General features: G+C 36.5%; 1 pseudogene; it reads left to right on the top strand.

Annotated features, from left to right (window-relative positions):
• The first annotated feature begins 21,873 nt into the window (after positions 1-21,873).
• Positions 21,874-22,715, top strand: LOC119508869 (annotated as a pseudogene).
• The last annotated feature ends 2,337 nt before the right edge of the window (positions 22,716-25,052 follow it).

Here is a 25,052-nt window from a genome sequence, read left to right as displayed (position 1 = left end):
AACAAAGTCCTGCAGTAAAGTAACCATTTGTACAATTCTAAATTCCAGTGTTATTGTATTGTATTGTTTGGTATATCTCCACTCTACTTCCTACAGGTGCTAAAATGCAAATACATAAGAAGTAATGATGAATCTATGTTATTGTACATACAATGTTCAAAGATATAAGTGATAACAAGTACAAAAAGCGGTGGAGGGACAGAGGGCTATAGGAAAAGTATATATGCATGCTATTGAAATTAAGTTGGTATCTAACCAAATATGATTGTTATGTACTAAGGATGTTAAATTTTAATCCCATGGTAACCTCAAGACGAACAGATAAAAAATGCATCCAGGTAGAAACAAGAAGTCACACAATATGGTACAACACAAAAAAGCAAATAAATATAAAAGTAGGCTTTTATGGAAGTGAGGGACATAAAAGGTATAAGACTTAGAAAGGCTAAATAGCAAAATGGCAGAGAAAGTCCTATATTACCAATAGTGACTTTAAATGCAAATGGAGCAGGGTGGGGCAACATGGCAGAGTGGTGAGATGTACGTTTTAGTTACTCCTCCAGGGAAGTAGGTAGAAAGCCAGGAACTGCGTGGACCGGATACTGCAGAGCAATCTGACTTTGGGCATACTTCATACAACACTCATTAACACGTGGAACAGCTGAGATCAGTGAAATCTGTAAGTTTTCGCAGCCAGGGGACCCGCGCCCTCCCTGCCAGGCTCAGTCCCGTGGAAGGAGGGGCCATCAGCGCTGGGAACAAGGAGGGAGAACAGCAGTTGTGGCCCTTATTGGAAACTCATTCTACTGATCCAAACTCCAATCATAGATAGACTGAGACCAGACACCAGAGAATCCAGGAGCAGCCAGCCTGGTGGAGAGGAGATAGGGATAGCAAAAACAGCAAGGAAAACCCAAAAATAAAAGCAACAACGTTTTGGAGTTCTGATTAACATAGAATGGGGAAGGGCAGAGCTCAGGCTGAGTCAGCCTCATATGCAAATCCAAAAGGTGAGTTTCTTTGTCTGAAAAACTGGTTTCTCTGCTCCCTGCAGTGTTCTTTAATGGCCCTAATCTCCTTGTCTCTTAGCATTTCAATAGCCCATTAGAACTGCAAGTAGGGCCCTTCCCCTTTTTTTTCTCTAAATCTTTTTCTCTTTTTCTAAAACAATGACTTTAAGAAGCCCAACACAGAAAGCCTCAAAGGCTTGCAATTTGCACAAGTCAAGACAAGAGCAAAACTAAGAGAGTCCTGCGACACAAGGCAATAAGTCCAAAGGCTGAGAAAATTCACTAACACCACAAATTCCAAAGAAAAGGAGGGCGTCCCCTCACAGCCATCTTCCTGGTGGGCAGGGAACACTCCTGCCAGTTGCTGGCCCCACAGCCCAGAGCTGCCCCAGACAATCCATTGTGACAGGAAATGTTTCCAACAACACATGCACAAACCACAAAATCGGGCATGGACATTAACCTTCCCTGCACCCTCAGCTGGTTGTCCCAGAGTTGGGAAGGTGGAGCAGTGTGAATTAACAAAGCCCCATTCAGCCATCCTTTCAGCAGATTGGGAAAGTCCCTACATAGTCCTGCAGCCCAGAATCATCCTGGGGGGATGGCACTCACCTGTGACATAGCACAGTCACCCCTCAACAGAGGACATAGGGGTGCACAGCCTGGAAGAGGGACACACTCGCAAGTCTCAGGGGCCATACGCCAATACCAAGGACTTGTGGGTCAGCAGCAGAGACAAACAGTGGCAGGACTGAACTGAAGGATTAGACTATTGCAGCAGCTTTAAATCTCCAGGATCACCAGGGAGATTTGATTGTTACACCCACACCCCCTCCCTGACCGCGGACACATGCCCCATATACAGGGCGGGCAACACCAACTACACACACAAGCTTGTCACACGAATTGGACCCCACAAGACTCACACCCCCACTCACCACAAAGACAAAGTGGGGGAGAACTGGCTTGAGTGGAATAAGTGGCTCACGGATGCCACCTGCTGGTTAGTTAGAGAAAGTGTACTCCATGAAGCTGTAGATCTGACAAATTTGAGATAAGGGTTTTAATCAGTCTACAAATACTCAAAGAACCCTGTCAAGTTAAGCAAATGCCAAGCAGCCAAAAACAACAGAAAATTTTAAAGCATAAGAAAAAATCAGATGATATGGATAACCCAAGCCCAAGCACCCAAATCAAAGGTTCAAAGGAGACACAGTACTTGGAGCAATTAATCAAAGAACTAAAGATGAACAATGAGACCATGGAACAGGATATAAAGGACATGAAGAAAAGCATGGCACAGGATAGAAAGGACATCAAGGAGAGCCTAGAAGAGCATAAAGAAGAAATTGCAAGAGCAAATAAAAAAATAGACGATCTTGTGGAAATTAAAGAAACTGTAGACCACATTAAAAAGACTCTGGACACTCATAGTAGAAGACTAGAGGAAGTTGAAAAACAAATCAGTGACCTGGAAGATGACAGAACGGAAAATGAAGGAAGAAAGAATGTGGAAAAAAAAATAAAAAAAATCGAAATGGACCTCAGGTATATGATAGAGAAAATAAAACAGCCAAATATAAGACTCATTGGTATCCATAAGGGGAAGAGAAAGGTAAAGGTCTAGGAAGAGTATTCAAAGAAATTGTTAGGGAAAACTTCCCAAATCTTCTAAACAACATAAATACACAAATCATAAATTCCCAGCGAACTCCAAATAGAATAAATCCAAATAAACCCACTCCGAGACATATTCTGATCACAATGTCAAATACAAAAGAGAAGGAGCAAGTTCTGAAAGCAGCAAGAGAAAAGCAATTCACCACATACAAAGGAAACAGCATAAAACTAAGTAGTGACTACTCAGAGGCCACCATGGAGGCAAGAAGGCAGTGGCATGATATATTTAAAATTCTAAGTGAAAAAAATTGTCAACCAAGTATTCTTTATCCAGCAAAGCTCTCCTTCAAATTTGAGGGAGAGCTTCAATTTTTCACAGATAAAGAAATGATGAAAGAATTTGCTAACAAGAGACCTGCCCTACTGGAGATACTAAAGGGAGCCCTACTGAAAGAGAAACAAAGAAAGGAGGGTACCTTTCTAGTACTAAAGAGATTCAGTAAGGGTACACTAAAGGACATTAATAAAGAGAGGGAAAAAAATATATATATGACAAACATAAACCAAAGGATAAGACGGCTGATTCAAGAAATGCCTTCACGGTAATAACGTTGTATGTACATGGATTAAACTCACTAATTAAAAGATATAGATCCACAGAATGGATCAAAAAAAAAGTGAACCATCAATATGTTGCATACAAGAGACTCATCTTAGACACAGGGACACAAAGAAACTGAAAGTGAAAGGATGGAAAAAAATATTTCATGCAAGCTACAGCCAAAAGAAAGCAGGTGTAGCAATATTAATATCAGATAAAATAGACTTTAAATGCAAGGATGTTAGGAGAGACAAAGAAGGCCATTACATAATAATAAAAGGGGGAATTCAACAAGAAGAAATAATAATCATAAATGTTTATGCACCCAATCAAGGTGCCACAAAATACATGAGACAAACACTGACAAAACTAAAGGAAGTATTGATGTTTCCACAATAATTGTGGGAGACTTCAACATATCACTCTCTCCTACAGATAGATCAAACAGACAGAAGATCAATAAGGAAATTGAAAACCTAAACAATCTGATAAATGAATTAGATTTAACAGACATATAGAACATTACATCCCAAGACATCAGGATACACATTCTTCTCTAGTGCTCACGGAACTTTCTCCAGAATAGATCATATGCTGGGACATAAAACAGCCTCAATAAATTTAAAAAAAAATTTGAAATTATTCAAAGCACATTCTCTGACCATAATGGAATACATTAGAAGTCAATTACCATCAGAGACGTAGAAAATTCACAAATACCTGGAGGTTAAACAACATGCTCCTAAACAATCAGTGGGTTAAAAGAAGAAATAGCAAGAGAAATTGCTAAATATATAGAGATGAATGAAAATGAGAACACAACATACCAAAACCTATGGGATGCAGCAAAAGTGGTACTGAGGGGGAAATTCATAGCACTAAACACATATATTAAAAAGGAAGAAAAAGCCAAAATCAAAGAACTAATGGATCAGCTGAAGAAGCTAGAAAATGAACAGCAAATCCATCCTAAACCAAGTAGAAGAAAAGAAATAACAAGGATTAAAGCAGAAATAAATGACATAGAGAACAAAAAAACAATACGAGGATAAATAACACCAAAAGTTGGTTCTTTGAGAAGACCAACAAGACTGACAAACCCCTAGCTAGACTGACAAAAGCAAAAAGAGAGAAGACCCATATAAACAAAATAATGAATGAGAAAGGTGACATTATTGTGGATCCCGAAGAAATTAAAAAAATTGTAAGAGGATACTATGAACAACTGTATGCCAACAAACTGCATAATGTAAAGGAAATGGACAATTTCCTGGAAACATATGAACAACCTAGACTGACCAGAGAAGAAATTAAAGACTGTAACCAACCAATCACAAGCAAAGAGATCCAATCAGTCATCAAAAAAGCTTCCCACAAATAAATGCCCAGGGCCAGATATCTTCACAGCAGAATTCTACCAAACTTTCCAAAAAGAACTGACACCAATCTTACTTAAACTCTTTCAAAACATCAAAGAAAATGGAACCCTACCTAACTCATTTTAGGAAGCTAACATCAATCCAATATCAAAACCAAGCAAAGATGCTACAAAAAAGGAAAACTACAGGCCTATCTCCCTAATGAATATAAATGCAAAAATTCTCAACAAAATACTTGCAAATCGAATCCAAAGACACATTAAAAAAAGTCATACACCATGACCAAGTGGGGTTCATTCCAGGCATGCAAGGATGGTTCAATATAAGAAAATCAATCAATGTATTACAACACATTAATAAATCAAAAGAGAAAAATCAAATGATCATCGTAATAGACGCTGAAAAAGCATTCAACAAAATCCAACATCCCTTTTTGATATAAACACTTCAAAAAGTAGGAATTGAAGGAAACTTCCTCAATATGATAAAGAGCATCTATGAAAAACCCACAGCCAGCATAGTACTCAATGGTGAGAGACTGAAAGCCTTCCTTCTAGGATCAGGAACAAGACAAGGATGCCCGCTGTCACCACTGTTACTCAACATTGTGCTGGAAGTGCTAGCAAGGGCAATCCGACAAGACAAAGAAATAAAAGGCATCCAAATTGGAAAGAAAGAAGTAAAACTGTCATTGTTTGCAGATGATAGGATCTTATATCTGGAAAACCCTGAGAAATCAACCATACAGCTACTAGAGCTAATAAACAAATTTAGCAAAGTAGCAGGATACAAGATTAATGCACATAAGTCAGTAATGTTTCTATATGCTAGAAATGAACAAATTGAAGAGACACTCAAGAAAAAGATACCATTTTCAACAGCAACTAAAAAAATCAAGTACCTAGGAATAAACTTAACCAAAGATGTAAAAGACCTATACAAAGAAAACTACATAACTCTACTAAAATAAATAGGAGACCTAAAAGATGGAAAAATATTCCATGTTCATGGATAGGAAGGCTAAATCTCTTTAAGATGTCAATTCTACCGAAACTCATCTATAGTTTCAATGCAATCCCAATCAAATTTCCAACAACCTACTTTGGAGACTTGGAAAAGCTAGTAATCAAATTTATTTGGAAAGGGAAGATGCCTCAAATTGCTAAAGACACTCTAAAAAAGAAAAAGGAAGTGAAAGGACTTACACTCCCTGACTTTGAAGCTTATTATAAAGCCAAAGTTGTCAAAACAGCATGGTACTGGCACAAAGATAGACATATAGATCAATGGAATTGAATTGAGAATTCAGAGATAGACCCCCAGATCTATGGCTGACTGATCTTTGATAAGGCCCCCAAAGTCACTGAACTGGGACATAACAGTCTTTTCAACAATTGGGGCTGGGAGAGTTGGATATCCATATCCAAAAGAATGAAAGAGGACCCCTACCTCACACCCTACACAAAAATTAAATTCAAGGTGGATCAAAGATCTCAATATAAAAGAAAGTACCATAAAACTCCTAGAAGACAGTGTAGGGAAACATCTTCAAGACCTTGTATTAGGCAGCCACTTCCTAGACTTTACACCCAAAGCACAAGCAAAAAAAGAAAAAATAGATAAATGGGAACTCCTAAAGCTTAGAAATTTTTGTACCTCAAAAGAATGTCAAAAAGGTAAAGAGACAGCCAACTCAATGGGAAAAAATTTTTGGAAACCATGTATCTGACAAAAGACTGATATCTTGCATACATAATGAAATCCTACAACTCAATGACAATAGTACAGACAGCCCAATTATAAAATGGGCAAAAGATATGAAAAGACAGTTCTCTGAAGAGGAAATACAAATGGCCAAAAAACACATGAAAAGATGTTCAGCTTCACTAGCTATTAGGGAGATGCAAATTAAGACCACAATGAGATACCGTCTCACTGCAATTAGAATGGCTGCCGTTAAACAAACAGGAAACTACAAATGCTGGAGGGGATGTGGAGAAATTGGAACTCTTATTCATTGTTGGTGGGACTGTATAAAGGTTCAGCCACTCTGGAAGTTAGTCTGGCAGTTCCTTAGAAAACTAGATATAGAGTTACCTTTTGATCCAGCGATTACACTTCTCAGTATATAACCTGAAGATCTGAAAGCAGTGACACAAACAGATATCTGCACACCAATGTTCATAGCAGCATTATTCACAATTGCCAGGAGATGGAAACAACCCAAATGTCCTTCAACAGGTGAGTGGATAAATAAAATGTGGTATATACACATGATGAAATACTACACAGCAGTAAGAAGGAACAATGCCGTGAAACATATGACAACACGGATGAACCTTGAAGACATAATGCTGAGTGAAATAAGCCAGGTACAAAAAGAGAAATATTATATGCTACCACTAATGTGAACTTTGAAAACTGTAAAATAAATGGTTTATAATGTAGAATGTAGGGGAACTAGTGACAGAGAGCAATTAAGGAAGGGGGAACAATAATCCAATAAGAACAGATAAGCTATTGTGGGTAAATTTATTGCTCTGGGAATGCCCAGGGACGACTATGGTCTGTTAATTTCTGATGGGTATGGTAGGAACAAGTTCACAGAAATGTTGCTATATTAGGTTACTTTCTTAGGGTAGAGTAGGAACATGTTGGAAGTAAAGTAGTTATCTTAGGTTAGTTGTCTTTTTCTTACTCCCTTGTTATGGTCTCTTTGAAATGTTTTTTTATTGTATGCTCTTTTTAATTTTTTTATTTTGTATATAGTTGATTAAAAAAAAAAGAGTTAATTAAAAAAAAAAGAATGAAAAAATATGCAGAGCCCCCTTGAGGAGCTGGTGGAGAATGCAAGGGGTATTGGGCTTCCCCACCTCAATGGTTGCTGATGTGCTCACAGACATAGGGGACTGGTGGTTTGATGGATTGAGCCCTCTACCACAGGACTTGCCCTTGGGAAGACTGTTGCTGCAAAGGAGAGGCTAGGCCTCCCTATAATTCTGCCTAGGAGCCTCCTCCCGAATGCCTTTTTGTTGCTCAGATGTGGCCCTCTCTCTCTAGCTAAGACAACTTGGCAGGTGAAATTGCTGCCCTCCCCCCTACGTGGGATCAGACACCCAGGGGAGTGACTCTCCCTGGCAATGTGGATTGTGACTCCTGGGGAGGAATGTAGAACTGGCATCTTGAGATGGAGAGCATCTTCTTGACAAAAAGGGGGATGTGAAAGGAAATGACATAAGCTTCAGTGGCAGAGAGATTCCAAAAGGAGCCAAGAGGTCACTCTGGTGGGCACTCTTAGGCACAATATAAACGACCCTTTTTAGGTTCTGGTGAATGGGGTAGCTAGCAGTAAATACCTGGAACTGTCAAACTGCAACCTGGAACCCATGAATTTTGAAGACAATTGTATAAAAATGTAGCTCATGGGGGGGTGACAATGTGATTTGGAAAGCCATATGGACCACACTCCCCTTTGTCTAGTTTATGGACAGATGAGTAGAAAAACGGGGGAAGGAAACAAACAAACAAACAAACAAAGGTACCAAGTGTTCTTTTTTACTTTAATTGCTCTTTTTCACTTTAATTATTATTCTTGTTATTTGTGTTGTATGTGGTAATGAAGGTGTTGGGGACTGATTTTGGTGATGAATGCAAAGCTATGTAATGGCACTGTGAACAATCGAATGTATGCTTTGTTTTGTATGACTGCATGGTATGTGAATTTTTCTCAATAAAATGAATTTTAAAAAAATGTAAAGGGATTAAACTCTCAAGTCAAAGGCAAAGATTGCCAGAATGGTTAGAAAAGCATGACTCAAGTATATGCTGTCTGCAAGAGACTCACCTCAAAGTCAAAGATACAAGTAACATGAGGTAAAAAGATAGGAAAAAGGCAAAGTAGCAATCAAAAAAGATCTGGGGTGGCTACATTAATATCAGATAAAATAGATTCTAAGTGAAAAACATTTACAAGAGACTAAGATGGCCATTATATACTGATAAAAGGGACAATTCAACAGGATGAAGTAACAATTATAAATATATATGTACCTACCAGCAGAGCCCCAAAATATGAAGCACATACTGACAGATTTGAAAGGAGATATTGATGGTTCTACATTAATAGGAGAGTTTAATATACCATTCTCAATAATGGATAGAACATCTAGCCAGAAGACAAATAAGGATGTAAAGGACTTGAATGATATACTAAACCAACTAGACCTAACAGATAAATATAGATCACTGCACCCAACAAAAACAGAATACACATTCTTCTCAAGTGCACAAGGGTTATTCTCCAGGATAGACCATATGTTGGGTCACAAAACAAGCCTCAATGCATTAAAAAATACTGAAATCACAAAACGTAAATTCTCTGATCAAAATCCATACAGAAAGAGAAAGGGAAAATTCACAAATATGTGAAAATGAACTAACATGCTCTTAAACAGCCAATGGGTTAAAGAAGAAATCAGAAGCAAATTTAGGAACTATCTTGAGGTGAATGAAAATGAAAACATAACATACCAAAACTTATGAGATGCAGTGAAAGCAGTGCTGAGAGGGAAATTTACAGCTCTAAATGCTTACATTACAAAAGAAGAAAAGACTTCAAATCAGAGACCTAACCTCAAAACTGGAAGAACTAGAAAAAGAAGAGCAAACTGAACCCAAAGCAAGCAGAAGGAAGGAAATGAAGAATGGAGTGGAGACAAATGAAATAGAAAAAAAATACAATAGGGAAAATCAATAAAACCAAAAGTTGGTTCTTTGAAAAGATCAACAAAATTGACAAACCTTTAACTACACCCACAAAGAAAAAAACGGAGAGGATACAAATAATGAGAATCAGAAATGTAAAGGGGGACATTACTACTGACACCACTGAACTAAAAAGTACTATAAGTGGATACTATGAACAACTGGATGCCAATAAATTATATTGCCCAGATAAAATGGACAAATTCTTAGAAACACAATAACTACCTACATTGATTCAAGAAGAAATAGAAGTTCTCAACAAACCAATTACTAGTAAAAAATTTGATTCATTAACGAAAAACCTCCCCCAAAATAAAAGCGCAGGACCAAATGGCTTTACATAGGAATTCTACCAAACATTCCCAAAAGACTTACCCCCAATTCGTCTCAAACTCTTCCAAAAAATTGGCAAGGCAGGGACACTTCCTAATAGTCTACAAGGACAAAATCACCCTCATATTAAGGCTGGATAAAGGTACCACAAAAGAAAAATAGATATCAATATCTCTTATGAATATAGATGCAAAAATCTTCAACAAAATACTAGCAAACTGAATCCAATTGCATATTAAATGAAGTATATACCACAATCAAGTGGGATTTATCACTGGTATGCAAGGTTGGTTCAACATAAGAAAATCAATTAATGTAATTAACAGAGTGAAGAAAAAACCCCACATGAGCATCTCAATTGATGCAGAAAAGATGTTTGACAAAATGCAGTACCCTTTCTTGATAAAAACACTTAGAATACTAGGATTAAAAGGAAACTTCCTCAACATAATAAAGGACATAAATGAAAAGTCCACTTTTAACATCCTACTTAACGGTGAAAGACTGAAAGCTTTTCCTCTGAGATCAGGAACAAGACAAGGATGCCCAGTGTCACCACTGTTATTCTACATTGTACTGGAAGTTCTTGCCAGAGCATTTAGGCAAAAAAAGAAATAAGGCCATCCAAATTAGAAAGGAAGAAGTAAAACTTCCCCTATCTGCAGATGATATGATCCTATAAACAGAAAATTCTGAAAAATCCACACAAAGCTCCTGGAGCTATAAATTAATTCTGTAAAGTGGTGGGGTACAAGACCAACACTGAAAAATCAGTTTTATTCCATACACAAGCAATGAATAATCAGAACAAGAATTCAGTTTTTAAAATTCCATTAGCAATAGCAAATAAAATAATTAAACCTCTAAGAATAAATCTCACAGAGGATATAAAGGACTTGTACAGAGAAAACTAAACAACAATGCTAAAAGAAATTAAAGAAGACTTAAATAACTGGAAGGATATTCTATGTTCATGGATTGGAAGATAAATAACATTAAGATGTCAATACTACCAAAAGTAATTTATAGGTTCAATGCTATCTCAATCAAAATTCCAACAACCTTCTTTGCAGAAATATGAAAGACAATAATCAAATTTTTATGGAAGGGTAAGGGGCTCAGAGAGCTAAATCCATCTCTCTGTTTTTTTAATTTAAAAACATTTTATTGAGATATATTCACACACCATATAGTCCATCCACAGAATATAACCAATGGCTCACAGTATCTTCATATAGTTGTGCATTCATCAACACAAAAAATTTTAGAAACTTTCCATTACTCCCCGCCACCAAAAAAAAACAAAACAAAATAAAACAAACAAACAAAAAAGCAATACATCAATACAGCCCATACCCCTTATCTCCCCATATTATTTATTTGTTCATTTTTTTTTTTGGTCTTATTTTATTACTCATCTGCCCATACATTGGATAAAGGGAGTATCAGTTACAAGGTTTTCACAATCAAAAGATCACCCCATAAAAGCTATTTAGTTAAACAACCATCATCAAGAATCAAGGCTACTGGATTACAATTCAACAGTTTCAGGTATTTCCTTCTATCTGTTCTAATACACTAAAAAAAAAAAAGGAATATCTATATAATGCATACCAATAATCTCCAGAATGACTTTTCAACTCTATTTGAAATCTCTTAGCCACTGAAACTTTATTTTGCTCCATTTCTATTCCCTCTTTTTGTCAAGAAGGCATTCTGAATCCCATGATGCCAGGACCAGGCTAATCCATGGGAGTCATGTCCCACATTGTCAGGGAGACTTACACCCCTGGGAGTCATGTCCCCATGTAGGGGAGAGGGTAGTGAGTTTATTTGCAGAGTTAGCTTGAGAGAGAGACCACATCTGAGCAACAAAAGAGACTTTCTGGTGGTGACTCTTAGGCATACTTACAAGTAGGCTTAGCTTCTCTTTTGCAGGAATAATTTGATAAGGCAAGCCCCAGAATTGACGGCTTGACTTATTAAATAGGGAGTCCCTAACACTTGAGAGAGTATCTGGGAGTTCCCCAGTTGGAGAATTTTAATATCTCCACATTTCCCCAGTCCCACAAAGGGACGTTGCAAATACTTTTTTTATTTTCTGCCTAAATGCTCTGGAATGTATCAGGGTATTACATTAAACTGTACAGAATAATAGGATCTCATTCCCTATTCTAGGTTCCATGTAATTGTGCTGTTTAAATAAACTGACCATACAGGTTACATTACACAGTGTGCTACAGAAAATTTAAATTTTGTACAAGATAAGCATTTCTTCCTTTTGGCAGTTTTAAAATACAGTCAAAATCATCCTTTACCCTGTATTCTGATTTAACTTAGTCCTAACCAAGTAAGTTTCAGTCATTCAACTCTAATAGTTAAATCCATCTTGAAAAAGAAGAATGAAATTGAAGGACTCACCCTTCCCAATATTAAAATTTATTACAAAGCCACAATAATCAAAACAGCATAGTACTGGCACAAGGATAGACATACAGAACAATGGAATAGAATTGAGAGCTCAAAAGTCAACACCCACATTTATGGCCAACTGACTTTTGACAAGGTGGCAAAGACTACTCAATTGGGAGAGAATAGTCCCTTCAACAAATGGTGCTGAGAAAACTGGATCTCCATTAGCAAAAGAAAGGGGGGTGGACCCCTACCTCACACCATATACAAATAGCTACTCAAAATGGATCAAAGATCTAAATATAACAGTTCAAACTATCAAACACTTAGGAAAAAAAACATACAGAAGAATTCTCAGGACCTTGATTTAGGCAGTGGTTTCTTAGACTTTCTACTCAATGCACATGCAACAAATAAAAATTAGATAAATGGGACATCATCAAAATCAAAAACTTTTGTTCCTCAAAGGACTTTATCATGAGAATAAAAACCCACACAATGGGAAAAATATTTGAAAACCACATATCTGATAAAAGATTAATATCCAGTATATATGAAGAAATCCATCAACTTAACAACAAAATAACAAACAACCCAATTTAAAAATTGGCAAAATACTTGAACAGACATGTGTCCAAAGGAGATATGCAAATGGCCAGAAAGTACATGAAAAGGTGCTCAACATTATTAACCATCAGGGACATGCAAATCAAAACCCCAATGAGATACCATTTCATACCCATTAGAATGGCTACTATTAAAAAAGAAAAGAAGTCTCGGGCAAGATGGCGGCATAGAGAGGAGTGGAAGCTAAGTAGTCCCCCTGGAACAACTGCAAAAAAACAGAAACAACTAGTAAATAATCCAGAATAACTGCGGGGGGACAAACGAGACCATCCACTCATCATACATCAACCTGAATTGGGAGGAATGCCCGAGAACACAGCATAAAATCTGTAAGTAAAACCTGCAGAGCCAAGTCGTGAGATCCCCTCCCCCATAGCCCGAGCTGCAAAGCCTTGTGGTGCCAGAGAGAAGCTCTCTCCCAGCAAGCGAATATAGCTCAGCTGAGCTCCAACTGGGGTTTTAAGTAGCGAGTGTGAACTGCTCACTACAGGTACGCATCCCCTAAAAACAGACAGAGGCTTTGGGTGATGACCGACCTGGGAGACCCGGAGGGTCGCCTTGGACTGGGTCTGAAGGGGACTGTTTCTTTTTTGGCTCAGTGGAGAAAGCCCCAGTCATTTTCAGTTTCCAGGGCTGTGACTCTGGGAAGGGCGGAGACAGCACAAGCAGAGAGCGACACCATTGAAATGCTAATGACCTCCCCCTGGCCGGTCTGTCTTCTCTAGGAGGAAAGGGGTGGGGCCCTTTCCATTCAGAACCAGAGCCCAGAGCCTGGGGGAACACCACCATACCTCCTCACACCAGTCAAGAATTATAGGCTTACAGGCATCACCTGCTGGGCAGAAAAGCACAGTGACCTGAGGCATCAAAGGGTGGAGCAATTTTCTAAGACACACCCACAGGGAAACCAGATACTGAACATTTCTTCCCTCTGGGACCTGAGCCTGTTCTGGTCTGGGAAAACCTGATTTGGATAACCAAGGAAACCATGCCTAGACAACAGAAAATTACAACCTACACTAAGAAAAACAAAGTTATGGCCCAGTCAAAGGAACAAACGTACACTTCAACTGAGATACAGGAATTTAAACAACTAATGCTAAATCAGTTCAAAAAGTTTAGAGAAGATATTGCAAAAGACATAGAGGCTGTAAAGGAAGCACTGGACATGTATACGGCAGAAATCAAAAGTTCAAAAAAACAACTAGAAGAATCTATGGAAATGAAAGGCACAACACAAGAGATGAAAGACACAATGGAAACATACAACAGCAGATCTCAAGAATTAGAAGAAAACACCCAGGAACTGGAGAACAAAACACCTGAAAGCCTACACGCAAAGGAGCAGATGGAGAAAAGAATGAAAAAATATGAGCAACGTCTCCGGGAACTCAAGGATGAAACAAAGTACAATAATGTACATATCATTGGTGTCCCAGAAGGAGAAGAGAAGGGAAAGGGGGCAGAAGCAATAATAGAGGAAATAATTAATGAAAATTTCCCTTCTCTTATGAAAGACATAAAATTACAGATCCAAGAAGCACAGCATACTCCAAACAGAAGAGAGATGAATAGGCCTATGCCAAGACACTTAATAATCAGATTATCAAATGTCAAAGACAAAGAGAGAATCCTGAAAGCAGCAAGAGAAAAGCAATCCATTACATACAAAGGAAGCTTAATAAGACTATGTGCAGATCTCTCAGCAGAAACCATGGAGGCAAGAAGGAAGTGGTGTGATATATTTAAGATACTGAAAGAGAAAAACCTCCAACCAAGAATCCTGTATCCAGCAAAGCTGTCCTTCAAATATGAGGGAGATCTCAAAATATTTTCTGACAAACAGATGAGAGACTTTGTGAACAAGACACCTGTCCTACAGGAAATACTAAAGGGAGCACTACAGGGTGATAGAAGACAAGAGTGCGTGGTTTGGAACACAATTTTGGGAGATGGTAGCACAACAATGTAAGTACACTGAACAAAGGTAACTGTGAATATGGTTGAGAGAGGAAGGTGGGGAGCATGTGAGACACCACAAGAAAGGAGGAAAGATAACGACTGGGACTGTGTAACTTGGTGAAATCTAGAGTATTCAACAATTGTGATAAAATGTACAAATATGTTCTTTTACGAGGGAGAACAAGCAAATGTCAACCTTGCAAGGTGTTAAAAATGGGGAGGCATTGGGGGAGGGATGCAATCAGCATAAACTAGAGACTGTAACTAATAGAATCATTGTATTATGCTTCCTTTAATGTAACAAAGGTGATATACCAAGGTGAATGCAGATAAGAGGGGGATACGGGAGGCATGTTAGACACTTGACATTGGTAGTATTGTCTGATTCTTTATTCTACTTTATTTTAACGTTATTTTTCCTTTTGCTGCTTCCTAGCTGTCATTTTTTTTCCTCTTTCTTTTGCCTCTCTACCTTCTTTGACTCTCCCTCCTGCCTTGTGGAAGAAATGTAGATGCTCTTATATAGATAGTGGTGAAGATGGTGAACACATAAATGTATGACCATGCAGAAAACCATCGATTATTTACTTGGGATGGAATGTATGGTGAGTGAACAAAACCATATTAAAAAAAAATGGGTTGATGACAAAACCTCGAGGGCAATATACTGAGTGAAATAAGCCAGACACATTAGGACAATTATTACAGGGTCTCATTGACAGGAACTAATTATAATATGTAAACTCATAGACATGAAATATAAGGTACCAAGATATAGGACGAGGCTTAAGAATGGGGAGTGGTCGCTTAATATGAGGAGAATGTTGAATTAGGATGAACTCACATGTTTGGAAATGAACAGAGGTGTTGGTAGCAAGATGTGAGAATAACTAACAGCGCTGAATGGTGTGTTAATGAGGTGGAAAGGGGAAGCTCAGAGTCATATATGTTACCAGAAGGAAAGTTGGAGGTCAAAAGATGGGAATGTATAAAACTGAATCCTATGGTGGGCAATGTCCATGATCAACTGTACAAATACTAGAAATCACTTCCATGAACCAGAACAAATGTATGACAATACAATTAGAAGTTAATAATAGAGGGGCATATAGGGAAGAACTATATACCTATTACAAACTATATACTACAGTTAGTAGTATTTCAACATTTTTTCATAAACAGTAACAAATGTACTATATCAATACTACGAGTGAACAATTGAGGGGGGTTGGTTAGGGATAGGGGAGGATTAGAGTTTCCTTTTATTTTTTTTCTTTTTTCATCTTTCACTTTATTTCTTGTCTGGAGTAATGAAAAGTTTCTAAAAATTGAACAAAAATTAAGTGTGATGGATGCACAGCTGTATGAGGGTACCCAGGGGCAAGTGATTGCACACTTTGGATCTTTGGATAATTGTATGGCATCTGAACAATCTCAATAAAAATGAAAAAAAAAATATCAATTGGCCATAGATATGAACATCCGTGTCTGAATTCTCAAATCAATTCCATTGGCCAGTACCATACTGTTGTTTTTTTTTTAAGTTAATAAAGTTGACTCTAATTAAAAAAAAAAAAAAAAAAGAAAGAAAGAAAAGAACAAGTGTTGGCAAGGATGCAGAGAAATAGGAACATTCACTCACTGCTGGTGGGAATGTTTTAAAATGGTGCAGCCACTGTGGAAGAGTTTGGTGGTTCCTCAGAAAATAAGTCTAAACCTACCATATGACCCAGCAATCCCATTACTAGGTATATGCCCTAAAAAATTGAAAGCAGCGACTTGAACAGATTATTTTTCACACTGATGTACATAGCAGCATTGTTAACAATTGCCAAAAGATAGAGGCAACAGAAATGTCCATCAACTGATGAATGGATAAATAAAATGTGGTATATACACAATGGAATTTTATTCAGCCATAACATATGAAGTCCTGATACATACAACAACATGGATGAACCTTGAAGACATCATGTTGAGCGAAATAAGCCAGACACAAAAAGACAAATATTATATGATCTCACTGATTTGAAGCAATTAGAAAAAGCAAACTCAAAGAGTCAGAATCTGGAATATAAGGTTACTAGGGGATGGGGTGGGGATAGGGAAAGGTGAGTTAAGGCTTAAAATGTACAGCGCTATTTGGAGTGATGGAAATGTTTTGGTGGTGGATGGTGCTGACGGTAGCACAGTATTGTGAATGCAATTAAGAGAAGTGAAATATATATCTGAATATAAAAGGGAAAATGTTAGATGTATATATGGTAACAGAATAAAAAAAAAAAATTTAATCCATGACTCTGCACTACACAGTGAATCCTAAGTTGAACCATGGACTTTAATTAACAGTAAAATCATAAAAAAAAAGTGCTATTATCAATTATAACAAATGTTCCATACCAGTGCAGGGTGTTGATGGTGGGGTGGTATATGGGGATCCTGTGTTTTATGCATGATAGTTCTGTAAACCCACAGCTTCTCTAATAAAGGGAGGAAAAGTGATGGAGGTAGGAAGGGGGATACAGCAAGACCAGTTTAGACTGGTTGGTGGTGGAAGCCATTCAGAGGCAGTGACATTTTAGCTGAAAGAAAAGATGTCAGCAAAGTGAAACCTGCAGTTATGAGAGGCTGTAGATAAGGGTTAAAAGCATAAACCTTGAAGCTAGACTTGTTGTATCTGAAATCTGGCTCTACCATATACTAGCTGCATGACCATGGGCAGGCTATATAATGTCACAGTTCATCAATTTCCATCTCTATGCAATCAAGATAACAATAACACCTAACTTATAAGGTTGTTGTGAATAGCAAATGAGTAATTTATAAAGAGGGCTTAAACCAGTACCTAAAAATAGCAAATACTATATTAGTGTAACATCACCATAATCATCATCTCCTCCATTGTCCTCATCTTCATCAAACCAGGCAGAATAAATAGCTTTTCAACGCCTTAAAGCTGAAACAAGCTTGGTGAGATTGGTACTATTATTATTATCCCTAACTGACAGAAGCCAGGGCCAGGATTCTGTGGTATCTTAGTTCTTAGTCATTTTCACGCTAGGTTTCCAAACACATTGAATGGTAAGAGATATACTAGCTAAGATTTGATTCTCAATTCCAGTTTCTTATTTCTGAGACTTTAAAGATGATGATTAATTTAAAGACTATGGATAATTTGGAGTTAATTAAACTCATCAGGAATTCCACATATATTAACATTTCACCACCTGTACCTTATTTCCATAGTATTAAAGTACTGAATAAAGATCACACTAAATTAAAATAATATCAGTGCTGAAATGTATTAAAACATTAGTAATGTGTGTGTGTGTGTGTGTGTGTGTGTGTGAGTGTGCGTGTGTATGTATGCATGTATGTATAGAAACCAAGTCTAAAGTTCTTGTTGGAATATTACACAATATATTTTCTGATTTCTTTCAGATTATTCATATGGATATATATTCAAACATACATGTACTAAATTCATTGGAAATAGTTCAAGACAAGATAAATCAGTGAACTATGGTACTCGTATCCCCTTTTCCTCACAATCCTAATTTAGAAGATGTGGAATTTATTTATTCTTATAAAATGTTGACAAACAATAAAGAAAAATGAAATAAACTAAAAGAGCTGGTAGGTTGCTATTATGCATGTGTTTGTGCACAGTTAGATTAACAGATTTAGAGAAAAAACATTAACCTATAACAAACTTTCTTGCATATTAAAAGATCATCAGGATTGATATGACAAAGCTCATTGAGAAAGGAAACGTTTGTGTAGCCTTCAGTTGACAATCATTATCTATTACTTGTAAACATAAGTAAAAAGGTACACCATGTGCTAAGTTGGACAATATGGAAGGAAAAGATCAAGTGATTATTTTTTTCAGTTAATTAAGGCTCAAATCATAAGTGGATTACCAAAATGCTTCACTGTGGCAATGCAATTCTCTTCAGAAATCAATTTCAATGCCTAAACACTCTTTAAAGTGCTTTGAGAACAAGCAACCAGTGAAATTAACTGGCCTGTGGCAGAATAATTTCATGTAGTTGACTAGGCAATATATTAATGATAGTAAGAAAATAAAAAGTATTGAAATTTGAGTGGTTTAGATTAATATTCTGTAATTTTTATATCAATATCCATATCTGCTATCTATTTCTGTAGTGTAAAACTCAATTACAATCATTATACAAGTTTTAAACATTTCCTCATTGATTGAATTTAAGGGAATTTAAAATATAATTGTGTCCATTAGGGATCTATTCTTCAATCTGCTCAATTTTTTTAAGTTAGTGGAAATTTTCATGCTTGAATTAATTGCATGGGGATTCATTAAAATGAGAAATCTGTTTTTCTTTCTGATGTGAAACAGATCATGACATTCAGTTCACATAGGAAAATCTCTTGGCTCTCATCAGTAGGTATTAGTATGTTAATATACATATATATATATATACATATATACATATATATTCATATATATACATATATATAAAATAAGAACGTTCTTTTCCCCAAAAGTCTACATGAATCTAAAGCTATAGGACTTGCACAAAATAAATACCAATATGCTTGGTTAGCCATTTATTTTTAGGTTATAATAAGAACAGAAGTAGAGAAAAGAAGGTGCCTAACCTTTTAAGATTTTATTTTCTTTTTACATAAATATCAAGTTGATTTAATTATATCCTGAAGAAGGATATACATGTTAGTGTGGATAGTTAAAACATAGGTAAAACTAAATGCTTATGCTCATCTCTTAAACATTTACTATGACAATATTTTACGGATGGGGGCTAGAATGAGAGATGTTATTTTATTCTTTTACATCAAATAGTGACTTTGAACAAACCATTCAGCTTTTTAATTTATACTGTCTTGTCCGTATCACTCCACTCTTCTCAGTCTTGAGAGAGTACAGGATTATTAAATAAACTGTATTTAGAAAGGATAGATTGGATAATAGGCTATTATTTAAAATAATTAACCCTAATAATGTCTTCAATTTCTTTGTCAAAACTGAAACCAAACCTAAATGTAGCCAATATTCATTAAAGACCAAGTCATGATCCCAGTGCCTCCAAGTCACCCATGTCTTTAATTACAGCCAGATAAATATCTTCAAAAATGAATTATGGAATAAAAATACAAATCTAGAACATATAGAATATCTTTGTGAGGAGAAGTTTTACACTATTTTCAATGTTTCTTGCGGAAAGAAGTAACAAAAATATTCAGGGGTAAATAAGAACAGAGAGAGATCAAGGTCCCGACTCTTACAGGCCCTGTCTCTCTTGTGGCATGTATGCTAAACTCAAGGACAACTACAAACCTGACACTACTATTGAAATGGTGCCATAAAATTGGAAACCCAGGGAATTGATGAGCAGTTTACAAGGAAGCTGTAAATGTACAAATCACATTATAATTTTTCAGTGAAAACATACTGCTGAATCACCATTTATAACGAAGAAGTTCTAGGAACATTTTGAGAATAAGGGGAAAGAATAAGATCTAACATGAACATACATAAATAGTGGGGGAAGCCTCAAATAATTTACTGTCAAACATTGTGAACATTTATACATGGTTAAGAGATTTAAAAAAAGGAAAAGAAAAGGAGGTCCATGAAAGTTGGGACAGTCAATAAAAGACTGTTACAGCTAGGATATGATCTGGCCCTTTATTTTATAGGAAAAAGATAAAATGTATAGTTATCCATGAATGAAAACAGATAAGTAAAATCACAGTATGATGATTATGATGTTCATACTTGCATGTTTAAGAAGAGGGAAATGGAAATGCATGGCTGATTCAAATCATACTAACAAACTTGGTTTGGTTGAAAAAAATAATTCTTTCAATAGTCTAGGTACTGTCTTTGAAAACACAGGATCATTCAGCTGACTTAATTCTCTCTACTAAGAAAACTTAGATGTCTGAGGACTGTGGGTGGCAGCATAAAGAGACTGGACTGTATTGGTATGTAACGAAATATTTTTGAGGCCAAGAAAGAAATTGTTAGTAACATTCTTTAGTAACTGAGAGTGTTAAAAGAAACAAAGTCCTCAGGATAATCAAAGCTACCAGTTTTATTGGAAGAGAAACTATTCAAATGGGGAGATCTCAAATCAAATTAAGAGTCTCCAAAGGCTAGCAGGTTACATTGGCTTATAAAGGCAATTAGGAGATTTCCAAAGAAGTTTGAATAATTGACTGACATTTATGTTCCTTATTACAGAGGAAGGTCTTACAACGCAGGGAACAATTATACATGTTATCATAGCGTATTTGTCTATTCTTGGTAGGTCACCTCTACTAAATTAAAAACAGCTTATTACCAGGTGTTGTTTAAATTGCAATTTTGCAAGGCATGTCCTGTTTTCTCAGAAAGCCCCTGTTTTAGTTTTAACTTTTGGAAAGTCCCTGTCACTTCTTGGAAAGGGAGTTGCTCCCAGCAATGCCAGTGTAGGCAGCCATTTTGTTTTACTTAGTCTAAACTGAAGGGAAAGATACAAGGCTGGAGGTATCACCAGGTAAATAATTATTGTATCATCCTTATAGAATAAAAGCAATATAGAAGAGAATGGACATGAACTGGCATCTGAATGGATTGGCTGAGGTGCAAGAGAGAACTAGAATCAAAAGCCAATTTGAGGTTTGGAAAAAGGGTAACCAAAAAGTGTTCATGGTAAAGAAACCAGAAAGGCAGAAAAAGAAAATGTTTTGATAGAGGGCACGTAAGTCTTGACTTTGATTTGACACAAATTTAATGCAATATATAATGAAGTATAATTAAATGGAATAAAAATGTATTCTCCCCTTTAACATAGATTATTAAAGGTCACTGATCATATGACTTTTATTTCTATAGCCTGCATCATAATGTTTCACCAACAGAAATCGCTGATGAATGAAAATGTTACAAATATAATACAGAAGGTAAAAGTGGACCCACTACCAAACTTGCACACATTTTTACGTATGGTAACAGGAACACAAACTGTATGTGACCTAAAAATAGTAAAGACAACAAATATGGCGGCGGTGGCAACGGCTGTAGGCTGAACAAGGCGGTGGCGGGAACTCGGTGCGGCTGTCAGGAGCTTTTTTATCTAGGTATAACAAACTGTAAACTTTAAAAAAAAAAAAAATGAAGATGGGTGAAAAGAAACCAGAGCCTTTGGACTTCGTGAAAGATTTTCAGGAATACCTGACTCAGCAGACCCATCATGTGAACATGATTTCTGGATCAGTTAGTGGGGACAAAGAAACAGAGGGTCTTCAGGGAGCTGGAACAGATGGTGATCAAAACGGACTTGATCACCCATCTGTTGAAGTTTCCCTGGATGGAAACTCAAGAATGTTAGTAGACAGTTTGAACGGACCTGTGATGGAAAGCTCAAATGTCGGTACTGCAACTATGCCAGCAAAGGAAAGCACGGCTTATCAAACACAGAAGCCACCCAGTGATCGAAGTAACCTGTCCCATCATCGAAGACACAAGCATAAAATGGTACCAATTAAAGATACTAGGCCTTCCTTAAGCAGCAAGAAAATCTGGGGGGTTTTACAGAAGAAAACGAGCAATTTGGGATATAGCAGATGAGGACTAAAATCAACTTGAGTCCACCTTCCATGGTGGTTCAAAAACCAGACTACCTTAATGATTTTACCTATGAAATCCCAAATATTCAGATGGACTCCTTTGCAAGTATGAGGAAAACCACACCAACCAATGGCCTACCAAGGGACCCCCAAGAACTCATGGTTGACAACACTTTAAATCAGCTCTCAATTCTAGCAGGACAGTTGTCCAGTTTTACCACTTGAAAACCAAAACTGCATCCCCTGATGTAGTTCCCTACCCTGATGAAAAAAAAGCCTTTCATGATTCAGCAGCCCTCAGCCCAAGCAGTAGTTTCTGCCCTGTCAGCAAGTATTCCTCAGAGCTCCCCTCCCACAAGCCCCAAGCCTCAGCAACTGAGAGTAACATTTTGAAGAAGAGCTATGGCCTAGAGAGGCACATCCTAGGAGAAAGCCACTTTGAAACCAGAACTTTGGAGCAGACACCAGCCACGTGCCTTCCCAGGTAACAGAGGTTTTCCGGACACCATTGGCCATCCCCCAGTTAAGGTACCTGGTTGCTGATGTGTTACCTTGGACACTTTATGGCCTTAAGACTGTAACTGTGTAATCAAATAAACCCCCTTTTATAAAAGCCAATCTGTCTCTGGTGTTTTGCATTCTGGCAGCATTAGCAAACTAGAACACGTGATTTAAGTTGAAGCATTAGTTTCATTTCAACTGATCACTGATGAAGCTAATTTCAGTATAGTGTATTGGTTTCCTATAAGGGAAAATGTAAAGCAATTTCTTTTAATGAAAGTTACAAAAATATGGAGTGAAAGTTTGAAAATGAAATGAAATCCAAGACTTTAAAATAAAAACGTATTATCTCTTTCCTCTGTAACAGAAGAAATTGGAGTTTAATGTTTAAAATATCTGTTTATTCAATTTCTGGCTTGAACATATGTCAGCTTTCAATTGGATTATTTTTATTATACTTCTAATTCATTAAAAACAAACAAACAAACAAACAAAAAACACAGGTAAATAAATGCACAGGTAATGCCAGAAGAGTATCTATGAAGATGCTTTTTTCCTTTTAACATGAATCTTTTACTTAAATCCTTTATTCTGATGTGATACGTATTAGCATCAGGGGAGATTGATAACAATCTGAGAACCTATTATTCTTCTTACTCCTTTGATGACCAAAGAAGTACAGTGGGATTTTATCCTAGTCCTAGGAACAGCAGTCTTTCAAAAAAGAAAAAAAAAAAAAAAATCTTTGATGTTTCCTTTCCTGCCTTCTATCTATTTCCTGTCCATAATTTCTGGGTACAGAAGCATGTGGGAAAATGTGATGATGAATTTACATTTACAAAATGAGAGGATGGGTCCAAAATAGATTTTGGTCTCCTCTTCAGAATTGGCCATTTTGAATATTTTCTGTGAATTCAAATTGTGTAATGCTCATTTGCAGTTTTACCAATCTTCATTTATAGTTAAAGAAAACTATATGGAAACTCTGATTAAATTGTCAGCTTAGGAGGAAAGGATAAGAAGGTGTGAAAATACATACAAACTTGGTATTTGTTTCCAAAAATAAGACTTGCTACATAAATCTAGAGTAATGCATTTTGAACAGGAGGCTTTTGTTTTTATATTGTGTAATAACTAGCCTACTCTGAAAAATAGGTTTGTCAAACAATAAAATATATTGTTACTAAAAAAAATAGTAAAGACACCTAAAATCAAAAAGGGCGTGTAAAACTTCACTTAAAATTAAAAGAGGAGTTAAACAGTTTGGTCATAAATAGCTGTAACATTGGTAATGACAACCTGTATAAGAGAAGAAAATGAGCAAACAAAAAGCATTCAATTTCTGTCACAAATATATTAGTGTTCAATTTAAGAACCAAAAAAGCAATATAAATGACCAGAAAGATGGTTTGTTTTTTCAAAGCACCTAGTAAAAAGATGATTTTCTGCCCCCTCAAAATCCCTTTCCTCCTAGGAATTTCCAGTCTTAACCAGAGATTTCATATGTGCCCTTTGGAAAAACTTTACTTCTAACCAATTGTGATGGAAATGTCTTATTAAAAATAATGCAGACTTTTTATGCACAAATGTTTATTGTCTCTAAACTACCCCTTGGTTTGACTTAACATGACCTTTCCTGGCTTGGGTGGGCTTCTCTTGGGGAGCTATAGATGGGAAAAGAAGGTTGTCCATGGAGGAAAGAATATTAGAGCTGGATTGTGATGGGTCTTGAAGTGGTTCTAAGGAGTTTGAACATTATTTCATAATGGTGAGGAAAAAAATGGCATAATCAGGCCCGTGCTTCTTAAAGAAAAATTTTTCTTCACTGTGCAGGATGGCTTCATGTCAGAATATTAGAGACAAGCAAAACAGTTAAGAGGTTATAAAGAATTAATAATAGTGAAACACAAAACTAAAGAATAGATTAGATGACATATAAGAATACAAATCAGACACATTCATAATGTGGAAAATTCTAAAACACAACTGGCCTTGTCTATTTGAAAAGTCATTTTTATGGGGAAAAAAGAGGCAAATTATAATATATTTAAGAGACATAAAGTATATCTTCAAATGAAAAGCCTATAATCAAATAAAATGCATAATGTTTGATTGGATCACAATTCCCCCAAATTAAAATACATTTCAGGGACAATTGGGGAAATCTATGAACTGTATATTAGGTAACTTTAGGAAATTATTTTTAATTCTGTTAAAATGTGATTGTTG

This window comes from Choloepus didactylus, chromosome 14 (genome assembly GCF_015220235.1).
Source record: "Choloepus didactylus isolate mChoDid1 chromosome 14, mChoDid1.pri, whole genome shotgun sequence".
Lineage (NCBI taxonomy): Eukaryota > Metazoa > Chordata > Mammalia > Pilosa > Megalonychidae > Choloepus > Choloepus didactylus.
The sequence above is the reverse complement of the archived record's forward strand: the minus strand, read 5'-3'. Positions and strand labels throughout refer to the sequence as shown.